Source organism: Adiantum capillus-veneris, chromosome 13 (assembly GCF_014529385.1).
Source record: "Adiantum capillus-veneris isolate H3 chromosome 13, ASM1452938v2, whole genome shotgun sequence".
Lineage (NCBI taxonomy): Eukaryota > Viridiplantae > Streptophyta > Polypodiopsida > Polypodiales > Pteridaceae > Adiantum > Adiantum capillus-veneris.
The window spans coordinates 75,755,646-75,763,915 of NC_140943.1; the positions used below are offsets into that span (position 1 = coordinate 75,755,646).

General features: G+C 40.1%; 1 pseudogene; it reads right to left on the minus strand.

The window, feature by feature from the left end:
* Positions 1–7,210: 7,210 nt before the first annotated feature.
* LOC147444275 (uncharacterized) lies at positions 7,211–7,909 on the minus strand (annotated as a pseudogene).
* Between the last annotated feature and the right edge of the window lie 361 nt (positions 7,910–8,270).

The window sequence follows — 8,270 nt, forward strand, 5'->3', positions numbered from 1 at the left end:
GAGCTCTCCTGACAACTTGAGGGCACACCTTCAAGAATAGGAGCAAGTCATCTACGAACATTTTGGCCAGTAGCTGGTCGTTGCCTGGTAATGCCATACCTTGGATCTCTCCCGGTGCAGCACTGGCCTTGAGCATCGTAATGAGAGGATGCGACCCGATGGCGAAAAGCAAGGGGGCCAAGGGACATCCTTGCTTTATAGACCTTTTAACCTCAAAAGAGCCCACAATTCTATCACTAAACAGGAGCTCTGATTGGCTGCTAGCACCTAGTGTGCGTATGAGGCGACACAGGCGAGGCTCAAAGCCCATAGCTCCCATGACTTCTTCTATATATGACCATTCTATTCTATCATAGGCTTTGTCGAGGTCCAGCTGTAGCAAGATGTTGTCTTGCTTGGAGAAGGATGCATACTCTATTTGGTCAGTAGCATAAAAAATTATTGCCAAGGCGATAGCTCTTAGACTTGCCTCCCTCCTGAGTCAGATCATCTCTCCCCATCAAAACGTTGGGACTTTAATGAGACAAAGCAAAAAACAAATATGTCAAGACGCATTAGAGAATGGGTGAGAGATCACAATGTTTCTTAAAACTTGGTAAGAGTGGTGGACGACTACAAGAGGGCTTTCCCGAGAGATTAATAGGGTGGACAAGTGTCAAGAGGTGACATGTGGCAGGGGGGGGTGTATTTATGGAAGCTTCCTCGATCTCTTCCATGAGGGTGATACATCTGATGACCAATTGCGTAGCTTCTTGGATTCTCACCCTGTTTTAAGTTGCCATGTCAATTAGAGTGGATTGTTTATGCTCCTCAAATGGAGCCTACTTTTGGGAGTCCTCCAAGGAAGTGCACATGGCATGGACGTCCTTGTCGATAAGATTCCTTATATTGTAGGTGGAAACTTTAGAATGTTTAGTATGGACCACCTGCAAGTTAAAGTAAAAAAACAAGCCTCTCAAAATTTGCCTGGGGTAAATCCTGTTTTAAAATATATATATTTCTCTCCCTCCAAATAATCCAAAATAATTCTGCCCTTATTTTGTTCTACAGAAGAGGACAAAGCTTTGATGGAATCTCCTAGTATGAGTCGTTTCCAAGAAGGTGTAAAGGTCACGATTTTAGTAATGTGACCTAAAATGACTCTAGACTTGGGGTAGTTAATAAATAGCTAGGGGATGGTTTCCACCTCTTGGCCACATCTAGAGCACATCCCATTGGTGAGGGTCCATTATAGTAAAAAAAAATGCCTATCACATGGGTTCAATAGTAGGGATTACTTTTTTAATATTTTCTCTCATTTTCTCATACAAAAAGGTGTTTAAAAACTGATTTTGGAACAAATCACAGACTGAATAGAAAAAGGTTTCCTTTTATTTACAAAAAATTCATGGCTAGGTGATTATATAAATAGTCTTTGAATACACGCAATATATAAGTTTTACATATAGTGACCCCTTGAGGCTTAGAGGCTTCTCTCTCCTATCCAAATGCCTTGTGGGGGATCAACCACATGGGGATGGACTTTTGGGTGTATAGCTGGCTCCCAAATTTTAGAAAATTTGAAGTACCATTGCCTTTTGTCAAGAGAGACATTTCAACTTCTATTGAGGTTGGTGTGGAGCGAGGGGAGGGTGATTGTGGGCGGGGGCTGAGGGTGGGTGAGTAGGAAGCCACATATCCATCCAAAGGCTTTTATAGAGACCTGATTAGCCATTAAGAGGTGCCATGTCTCATTAGGGGGAAAGAGGAGGTTGAGAGTGTGTGAACATGAAGCCACATATCCATCCAAAGACTTTTATAGAGACCTGATCTACCACTGAGGGGTGTTATGTCTCATCAAGGGGAAAGAGAGCACATCTCACCTGAAGGATGGAGGTGATGGTCAAGGGAGACTTCATCAAGATACTTCCATCTTCCTTCTTGGGGTTTCCACATGTCTCTCTAGCATCTGATTCCTTTTTTTATGGATTCTAAGCGCGGTTCTTTCTTGTATGGGAGTGGTGGATGGGATAGGGGTTTGGACTCTTGGCTTTGAAGGGATAGTGGTTGAACAAGATGATGACTCCATGTAAATTTTTCCATCCTTTGTGCTTCTCCAATGAGAATCCTTCCAAGTGTCTGAGAATAGGTGGGAAGCCCAATCTTGTATGGGGTGGTTGAAGGCTCTAATTATCATGTCAAGCCAAGGGTTTAGTGGCCAAAGGATCAAGGTGTACTACAGCTCGAGGGTTGCCTATAAAAGGGCAAGAGGGTTCGAGGAGAGAGAGGTTGTAGACACCCAAGCCTCACATTGGTATCAGAGCTATTTTGGGAGAGAAAAGGCATCTGTTTTTGGCAAAGTTTGCTTATGTGGAGAAGTCATGGAGAAGAAGATGAGGCTTCTCTCAATCAAGAACTACAGAAACGGCCGCCTGCAAAGGGGAAATGGCCAACATCGATCTCTACAAAACTGCAAGTGTTCGGGATCAATGGGTGCACACCACCCTGGAGAGGAAAATTCGTCTTTGTAGCAAGCCAAGTCAAGCAAGTCATGGAGTACCCTCTCTTGCCGAAGCCCTGCACAACTCTGCTCACTGCCATGGCTTTGTTTTGAGCTCCTCGGTTCACACACGGTGCCCAAGAGAATCAAAGTTAACCTTTTAATTTATTTAAGGGAGAATTACCACCTTAGGCACATCTCCCATTGCTTTTGAAGTTTTTGTAGTGCAAAGAATTGTTGGCAAGATCTTGTGAGTGACAGTAATTGGCACCTATGACATTGAATTATTACGAAAAGTTTTTGGTCACAAAAATTTTTTCGATCTCAAATCTCTTTTTTGATAGATTTCTAAAATAAATCAAAGATGACATATATCTCAAGTAATTCTCTTCTTACTCAATTGCACTTGAAGGCTATTTCTCCATCGAAATTGGCAAGGTCAATTTTGACGATTTTTCAAAGAAATCTAACAAGATTTTTCTTGACAGACTGTGAGTTCCAACATTCAAAATCAACATCCACAATTTATTTCTCTTTGATGACTTTAATTTAGCAAGGCTAATCCATTTCTCTTGTGTTTTCTCGTCGGTAGTTACTCTTTTGTTTTGCTAGGCATTTTTTGAAACAAGGTATTCATTGTTTCTTGCTTGCATATCATGTTATGCCATGGATTCAGATGTTCACATGCATCATAATTTTGGTTTTGAGAACCATGAAATAGTTTCTCTTGCTACTGCCCCGTGATCGGCCACTCTCATGGAGGGTGCCCACATGGAAACTAGGCCAGATGCTAGCATTGAACTGCTTGACATACAAGAATTTAGGGCACTGCAAACACATATGACTGTTTTAGAGTCCAATTTTGCAGAATTGAATGTAAATGTCACCAAGATGTCTGATGTCATGTGTACTCATGCAACAATTGGGCAAGGTCCCAATTAATGAGCACCCCTCGTCTACACGATCAAGGCTCTGATTTGGAGGGGTTTCACCTTCTCTCTCAAAAAGAGGTGGATGACTTGTTAAAGAATACCAAGCCATCAATTTTTTGAGGAGAGGAAAAGGAGAAAAACAAAGATACTATGAATATATTCCTGAGAAAATGGGATGGTCTTCACAATCTTAGACGCATTGCAGATGTAGTCAAGGCACTGCAAACAAGTCTAACACTAGAGGGTAAGGCCTATAGATGATGTATGTCATTCAAGAAGCAAGGGCATCATACCACAGACATGGATGGCCTTTGAAGATGTGTTCAAAAAGAAAAAAATTCCACAAATAAAGCAAAGAGAGATTGGTTTGCATGGGACAAGTGCTCTATACATTAGCATAAGACATTGTTAGATTATATCCCGCACTATGGTGATGTGATTCTCAAGTTGGATGGTCCAGATACATTCTAGTAAGTGTATGGGTTCATCCGTGGTCTAAGAGTACAACTTAAAAAGCACATTAAAACCCAAGATCCCAAGACGCTTGAGGAAGCTATAGTACAGGCGCATATACATGACGATCTCGATGAAAAAGCATTGAATAACACACAAATGCCTGACAATTAACATAAAAATGCACGAACACATCATGGACATAATAAGAGAAAATTTACAGTAGCTACATTGGATGCGCCCAAGAAGCCCAAGGGACTTTCTATCCAATGAAGAGTTTGAGAAAGCAAATAAGTAAAAGCTATGGTTTAACTCCTTATAGGGAGTGGACACGGAAAAAAGGATTGCCCCAAGGGTAAAGAGAAATTGGTGCACATGATATATTTGCTACCTCTTGAGGCCTTTTCTTGCTTTTCCAATGTGGAAGTAGGACACACCAAAGTGGTGTACGAGTGTTTTATTATAACAACAATGTGACAACCGACCTTTGATCCACGTGAGCTTTTGCATAGATGAGAATCTTGGTAGACGACAGTTCTTTGAACAATTTCATTAACCATAAGTTAGTGAAATGGTGTAATTTGCCCCAAACTCCTGGTTCCCACTGCAACAAGCTTGCTATGGTTGATGGCCATGATGCCGAGGTGTGGGATTCACAAGTAAATGATGTACCATTTGAGATTATAGGGTATCATACGTCCTTGAATTTCCAATTCATGAATATGGATAAGGCAGATGTGGTACTTAGTCGAGAGTGGTTATGTGGGTTAGGGTCATTGTTGAAGCGTAACTATGAGCATAATACTTTGATGTTCGAATCCAATGGCATGCATGTATTTCTATTGGGAGACAAGGATGTTCCTTCCTTGCCACTTATTTGTACAATAGAGCTTATGAAGCTCTCTTCTCAAGATGAGAACTCTTTTTTTTTTTGTCAAATATTGATATTTTTTAAAAAATGATAGTTTCTCAACTCCACATTGCTTGCTGATATACCCAAAGTTGCTTTTCGAACAAGGTTTGGACACTATGAATTTTTGGTTATGCCCTTTAGGTTGACCAATGCACCAACTACTTTCATGAAGCTTATGGGCAATGTCTTGAAATCTTACATGGACAAATTTGTTATCGTTTTCCATGATGACATCAAAAGGGTATAGTGCCTTTGAGGAAGAGCACTTACAATATCTAAACCAGATGTTTGAATTGCTACAACAAAACAAGTTATATGCCAAGGAATCCAAGTTGGCCTTCTCCCAGAAATCTAGAAGAGCTACATATTTTGATTTGCAAGGTTTACCGACGGTTCATTAAAAACTATGCTCGTATTGTTGTTCCTATGACGGACCAACTAAAAGCCAGCGGAAAAACCTTTTGCTGGGGAGAAGCTCAAAAGAAAAGTTTTGGTGATAACAAAGTCGCATTACCTACATCTCTTATTTAGCTATTGTGGTCCCTATGAAACCATTTGTGCTAGAAATGGATGCTAGTAATACTGCTATTGGAGCAGTCCTTCTACATGAGGGAAGGACAATTGCATTTGAAAGCAAGAAACTTGATTTTGCATAGCAACTATACTCTTCATCCTCTTTTCTTGGTGTTGGTTTGAGGTGTTGTAGAGGCCAGCCCCCCAATCCTTCACATAAACTGGTGCCCCCACTGAGGAGAAGAGAATCCTTCTAACAGGGTTTTGATCTACAGATTGGCATCCATTTGAAGATCAACTCAAGGACTATGGCGGGAGATGGGTATGAAGTCTTCAAGGGTGGGAAAGGAGAAGATGTGGACAAGTTCATCCGAAGGATCGAATTGATTGCATTGAAGAGCAATAGGGACGATGGTCCATTCAAGGTACGTTTGGTGAGTTTGCTACTTGAAGGTGAAGCACGTGAATGGTATGAAGATAGGCTTGAAGGTGGTGTAAAGGGAAATTGGAATCTTCTTTCTCATGCCTTGAGAGAAGATTTTGAGAAGGAGGATGATCCAGAGTATTTGTGGAGAGAGCTAAGCAAGCTGTAACAATTCTACTTGTGAAAGAGAACTCTTGCAATAGTGTATGCTTTGAAAACGTGAAAATATTATTTATATGCATCTCGGTTTGAGATTGTGATTGACCATAAAAGTATAAAAAAGTTTACACAACAAACCAATTTGAAGGGTCAAAAGGCTAGGCGGATTGAGATTCTTTAGGAGTATGATGCAAAGCTCCGGTAACGTTGTGAAAGATTGGGGGATAGCCTCTACAACACCTCAAAAAAACACCAAGAAAAGAGGATGAAGAGAATGGATCTCTTGAAATAATACAGGTTGATACTCACTCACAAATTTGGACACACTCACACTCAACCTTGACTACCCTTGGATAGCTTCCCTTTACACCACTACAACTCCCGCTATACTTGGATGCACTAAAAGAAGCATGGGGATCATAAAAACCAAGGAAAAAAGTGAAGAAAAAAAAAAGAAAATGTATGCACTTTTGCTTATAAAATCGAGGGCTTCACTTCTTTTCAAACGACATTCCATGTGCTAGTAGAGACTCCATAGGCACTCATACATACTCATAGTTTAACCAAAACCCATTCAAAACAAGGCCAATTTGAAAGCCCACAAAGTTTAAAAAAAAACTTAGAAAAAGTGATGGAAAGCTTGGGGAAAACCTTGCCCTTTTTCATATGTACAAGCAAGTAATTGCAGTGCATAAAGACACACTCTCAACTCACCACACCAGTCTCTTGCAAGGCAAGAGGGGCACCCTTACATCAAAACCCCCACCCTTCACTGGCAGGCTATAGCAACACAGGTTTCTTCTTCACAAATGAATATTCCTTCTCACTCACAACTCCAAGATGATAAAAACTCAGTTTCAAAACTATTTACCCCACACAGTAGACCTACATGCATAGAGACAGCTGCTACACACCTCCTTTCTACACTTTGTACAAGCATGCTTTATTTACATCCAGTGAGTCCAAAAGTATCAAAAAACATTTCTCAAACACTTTGGGAAGGTTTGCATTGTTCCTCAAAAACACGTCACATATTGCCCCCCCAGCAAGTATGGAATACTTTCAAGGGTTCCATAGACATACCATAGCATCTTCTAGACACCCTTCAATTTTTCTGCCACAAAAGCACCAAAACATAATATGAGAGCTAAAAAAGACATAGATTCTCTCACCATCCACCTCCATGTTGCATCCAATAACCATACACATAGCATACCAAAATCCTTTTCCATAGTAGCAAAAAACCATATGCTCATGACATCAAACATATATGTCTTCCCTCTGTCATACACATAAGATTGCATTGAATCCAAATCAACATTTTCACGCTTCAATTCTTACAAATCACTGATCGCAAATCTACCCATCAAATCTTCTACATTCTCATCCACAATTTGTCCAGTCAAGACATTCAAAGTGTCTTGGCATGCCATACCACAAAAGAGAACTTTCTCTTGCACATCACAATTGAGGCTATAAGGCATTCCATCATCAGACTTGGTGATCATATCAGCGCTACTAACAAAAATCATATGACCATCCATCTCATCAAACTTTTCAAAGAAAAAATTCTCTTTCTTTATCCTGAGGACTTTCCTTGAAACTCTCTCTTGATTGACATTAGAGCTTGCAGCAACAAGTAGCTCACCAAACAAGTCACCAACAGATATACCATCATCAAAGAGCATAACATCATGCATAAATACAGGCTACAAATCAAAATTCAAAACAACCAATTTAGTAATTTTAATCTCAACATGGGACTCCATAGAACCTTGTGCAACACAACCTTCCACGTGATCAACACCCAGAGGCATATCATCAAATAAACCATAAGTGGAAACATCATCTTCAGAGATCATAGTCTTGTTCATAGCCATAGGATCCATATGAATCCTAGAAACATGAAACTTACAAACTTGAAGCTCAATACAAGATTCCATGAGAGCACTTTCAGTGCCACCATCTACAGCATGGGTAGAATCCATAAACATCTCATCAATCAACCCACACATTGAGACAAAGTTTGTATCCATTTAACCTTTAGATCATGAGTCTTCTTACCATGACACACATCAAATTTTGAAATCTGAGAAGATTCAAAAGAGTTTACATCCTGAACTTTTATTCAAAAGAGTTTACATCCTGAACTTTTATTCTAGCATATGCTTCCACAACCTCACTTTCCATAGCATCATCAGCAAACAAACCGCATGTAGACACATAGTTTCCATCCATTTGCATATCATTCTCACATGTGGACTCCAAGTTAACTTCAATATCATACACATCAACATTTACATATTCACTAAGAGGTGAACCCATATAAGTGTTTGCATTTCATCGTACATAATATCAACCACATGTATGGCATCATCTTCCACAAGCTTGCATGCT